The sequence below is a fragment of the Malania oleifera genome, chromosome 9, assembly GCF_029873635.1.
Source record: "Malania oleifera isolate guangnan ecotype guangnan chromosome 9, ASM2987363v1, whole genome shotgun sequence".
Lineage (NCBI taxonomy): Eukaryota > Viridiplantae > Streptophyta > Magnoliopsida > Santalales > Ximeniaceae > Malania > Malania oleifera.
In genome coordinates, this window is record NC_080425.1 from 32,272,209 (window position 1) to 32,277,310 (window position 5,102).

Consider the following 5,102-nt stretch of genomic DNA (forward strand, 5'->3'; position numbering starts at 1 on the left):
TATCCTGATAAAACCTAATCCATAACATACGCAGCGGAAAACATAATCATAATCTCCATAAACATAATATCATAATACCAGAGTTTACTAGATCCTAACTAGAAATTCATAAAATTCAACCATCACCTGCATTTCCATAAATACATACTCCATAACATTCCAGTATGCTCACAATCATTCTTTTCTCCACAACTTAAAACATAAAGATATAAAACATAAACATTTCCATTCCTAAAATATTATCAACATATACCCTATTTCTTTATATAGTCCTCCAAAAATGCTAAAAATACCCTCAAGCTCCTAAGCCCGACCTCGAGGATGTCTTGAAAAAAGAAACATTCATATTCGAGTGAGACACATCTCAATAAGGGAAGAAACATACATATTAAAACAGCACGTGGCCAACATGAGGTAAATAGATATCATTTTAATTACTTTTTCAAATCAATAACAAAACTCTGAAATCTTTTTCTAAACCTACCAATCACATACAGAGATTTAACCCACGAGATTACCCAAGGATAGGGGTGATTACTCGCCCATACAAGTAGCACCCCCCTGCTCTAATACATAGGTAACCCTAAGGTCACAACTAAAGCATACCAGGGCACTTACCTTACTCAGTAAGCCCTCAAGTGTTAGATTAATCTCGTACTCACGCATTCAACAATAGTTTTCTGGAAAAGGCCCTAAGGATAGGGAAATCTACCCGCCTATACAAATAGGTTCCCTCTGCCCTAGTACATTATGTAGCTACTGTCACATCTGAAGCTACTAGTGCACTTACCTTTCTCAGCAAACCCTCAAGCGAGGAGTTCGCCTTGCCCAATTGTAACATGTTCTACGTACATACATACTTCTAATATCATAATACATCATTCATTTCTGTCATTATACATTCATGCACATTCATTAATGTTCATAGCTTAACTTTGCATTTCGCTTCACTTTAAGTGACTCTTTCCCATTTGTATCATTCACGTTTCACATTTCATTTCATTGCATTGTCATTCCATTGTCATTTTATTGCATAATATTTTATTTCATTACTTCATGCTACAGCTAGTCTTTAGCCATCATTTGTTAGTTTCCACATAGAAATGCGCTAGAATCTACTAACATGGCTGTCTTTCAACTGTCTTACATTTACATGGTTGCATTTAACATACACAAGCAACATTATCCATATCATTTTTATTCATAAAGCTTTACTTACTTAACATGCATCTCGTATAGTTAACATATATTCGCACAGAATCTCATGCCACACAATTTATCAGTAAAATTCATATACATTCCTTAAAAATAAGCCAACCAACATTTAACATTTATATGCTGAAAATACATTTCATTCCTTACTTACTTCCTTAGAAAATTCATTTTCACTTTCATTTGTTTACTTTCTCATATACATAACTATATAAACATTCATAGGCTCAGAAAATATAAATTTTATGGCTGACATTTAAACCCACATATAAACATATATACATAAATAACACATAATCCATTTTAATTCATGAAAAACCTGATTTAATATATAAATTTCCCCCTTACCTGACTTCAAACTACGCTGGCAGGATCCCCGAACCGACACCCACAACATTCACCTGGACCCTGAATTCAAAAATCCTAACTTAATTAAAATAAATTCCAATTAACTTAAATCTTAAGGAAAATACTTATTTACTACTTCCTAGGCTCCAAACAACAACATTCCTTAATAAAATCTCAAAATAACTAACTTACCCTGATTTTGAGATGTTTCCCAAACCTCACAACCCAACGATCAGCTCCTACAACCTTGAAGAGAATGATCCCACGAACCTCGTGGCGGTTCCGAATGGTCAAACTGGGCCAAAATCGGCCCAAAAACAAAGAGAGAAGCCTGGAGCTTCGTTTTAGAAAGAGAGAGAAAGAGAGAGAAGAGAGAGAGTTCGCGAAATTCACGCTGAAAATGAAGAAAAACCCTTTTTATATGCATGGCTTCGTCGACGAGACACGTGAGTTCATCGATGAGGCACTGTAGAGTCTTCATCAACGAGAAGATACCTTCATCGATGAAATTCAGGGTTTCCGAAATTCTCTCTCGGGATTTCTTTGTCGACAAGAAGCAGACTTCGTCAACGAGCTTAGAAGGACACTCGTCAATGAATACAAGACATTCATCGACGAGGCCTGCTTTTCCTTCTAATTTCTTTCCTTTTTCCTTCATTATCCATTAATCCATTTCATTTATCATATTTTCTAATTATTTTAATTCCAGGTCATTACACATACGCTCGAGCATACTTGCGGGGCACATGCCCAACTTAAAATATCTCATGCAGACTAGTTGACTAGTCCACGTAGACAAGCTAACCAGTTCTCCTAATTTTTATTACTTAATTTTTTTAATTTTTTTTAATATTCATATTTGAAAAAATATATATAGCTTTTTTTCATTGCCAAAAATTCTGAAAAAAAATATAGGAAAGTTAGGAATTTTTTTCTTTTTCTCTTGGAAGCAATTCCATAATTTATTCTATTTTTTTGCTGTTTATTTTATATTTTCTTTAATTTAGGTACTTTTGATTAGAAAGATGTTCTTTTAAAGGATTTTTGAATGGTTTGTCTCAATAAAGTTGCTAAGGAATTTCTCTTTTAATTTAGGATATATTAGTTGTAACGCTCAGAATCCGAAAATGGGGTCCAGGGTATTATTTTAAATAAATCCTTGATACCAATAAATACACAGCGGAAGATCCCCATAAAAATTACCAGAGTACTAAAAAACATCCTTTATTACAATAAAAAACCCAGTATCATAGTAAAGTTCTGAACTCATCAAAAACATAAATAAAATAATAACAATTCTAACCAAGGACCTTCTACCCCACCAACGCTTCTGCTGCATACTCTGATTACTACTATATTTCTCATGGAATCTAAAAAATGATATGATAATGATGGGGTGAGACATGTCTCCATAAGGATGGAATAAATTATTATCAGTATGTGGCAATATGAGTTTTAGTGTATACAAAATATAACCATTTGTTAAATGACAACAACTTTTAAAACACTTATAGACTGTATTCACACATGCAACATCATTTACAAGCGAAAGTTCTCGAGGATTGGAAAGATTACAAGCCCATAACATGTAACACCCCTTTACTTTGATACCTTTTGTAACCTTTCTCATTTAGCTTAGGTGTGGCTACAACTAATACCTATCAAGGCACTCACCTTACTTAGCAAGCTCTTGGACGGAGAGTTTACTTCGTCCCAATCACACATAATGCTACAGAATAAAATACGTATAATACTTCTCTAAAAAATAACTTTCAAATGGAAACTATAACTCACACCTATATAAATACTATAAACTATAAGTTATTAATACTTTTGCAACTATAAGTTGTGTACTGTAAATATTTTGCAACTATACTCTGTGAATTGTAATCTTTGGAATACTCTAATTTGATATACTCTGTTAACTATGCTCTGTTTTCATATACTCTACTTTGTTATACTTTGGTTAAATCTACAAATATGAATATAAGAACTCACTCCCGAATGGATAAATGACATGTTTCCCCCCATGACGGGTTGTGCAGCCCGTAGGCTAGACTTAGCCCTGGCCGAAGTCAACTATACTGTATGTTTGCTAGTACGAAAGGTCATCCCATAGCTGGTCTAGACTCCAGATGGGAATTCTACACTTCACTGGCCCACTCAACTTTTCAAAACCAACACTCTCCCTGAGACGTGTAGTTGCACTAAACTCTTCATTACTGTAGCTGCGGTACCGAGCGATCTATGGTCCATCAAAGTTTTTTAATCATACATTGCAATTTGATAAAACTACCTGTGGTCTATACGCCACCATAATTATTTACTAAGCATTCTTTTCAACCATTCCAGAAAATGATATATTAACACATTTCCAGTATATCATTATATTAAACCATAAACTCATAACTTTAATTAAGCAATAAAATTCTTTCTCATGTCACATGATTTGAGCGTTTCTTATAATTATATAAACTACTGGAAAACAAGTCATTTTATACCCAATATCTATTTTACCGAAAATACAGGTTTAATTATCTCCACCATTTATTTAACTCAAAATATGTATTTAAAGGAAAAATGGAGATAACCTACCCTACTCACTTTAATTCTTTACAAAATACGTATGATAAATCAAACCAATAATTTTAACTAGTCAAATCATTCAAAAAATCTACTACAATGATCCAAATATCAAATGCTTTAATTCTATCAATTCAACTTTAAAATAACAATTATTATAAAATCTCTAAGCTCACAAATACCAATTTAATTAACTAATAATAATAATAATAATAATAATAATAATAATAATAATAATAATAATAATAATCCAAAATCCAATTTTCATATGCCAGAATATTCAGAAAAGCGTGTTATATTTCCTGTAATCTCATATTACAATTTAATCGGTTAAATCACAAAAATTCCTGACATAAAGTTATTCCCCCTACCTTAACCTTGGAATGGTGTCTAGAAAGCTCAAACATAAAATCTGCTCCGCTTAACTTGCTAAGAATCGAAGCTGGGACCTCATGGTAGTGTTCATTTTTTACTCGACTTACGGATGGAGAAAAAATGAAAAGAGATAGAGTGGGAGAGCATAAGGAGAGAGAGAGGAGAGAGGATGAGAGAGATGGGAGCATTAGCCACGGCTAGGGGGTGGGGGCTTTGAAATTGAAATTGAAACTTCCTAAAGAAGTTTCTTACTAATATATATATATTATTCCAATATGTTTTATTATCTTTATTATATTATTCCTTTTACTTGTTTATTTAATTAATTAATCTAATTTAATTTTTTTTTCTTGGGCCAGGTTACTACATTAGTCTTATTGGCTAATTGTTAGTTGATTTAACTTATTGGATTTATTTATTTTTATTAATTATTAATTGGCTAAAAATTTTAAAAATATATACAAAAGAAGTATAAAAATATACCAAAAATTTTCTATTTGTTTTCTATTAGTTTTTTTTTTTAGGGTTGTTTTAAGCTTAAGTATACTTTAAATGGGTTTAAATATGGGAAAATGCAAGGATAT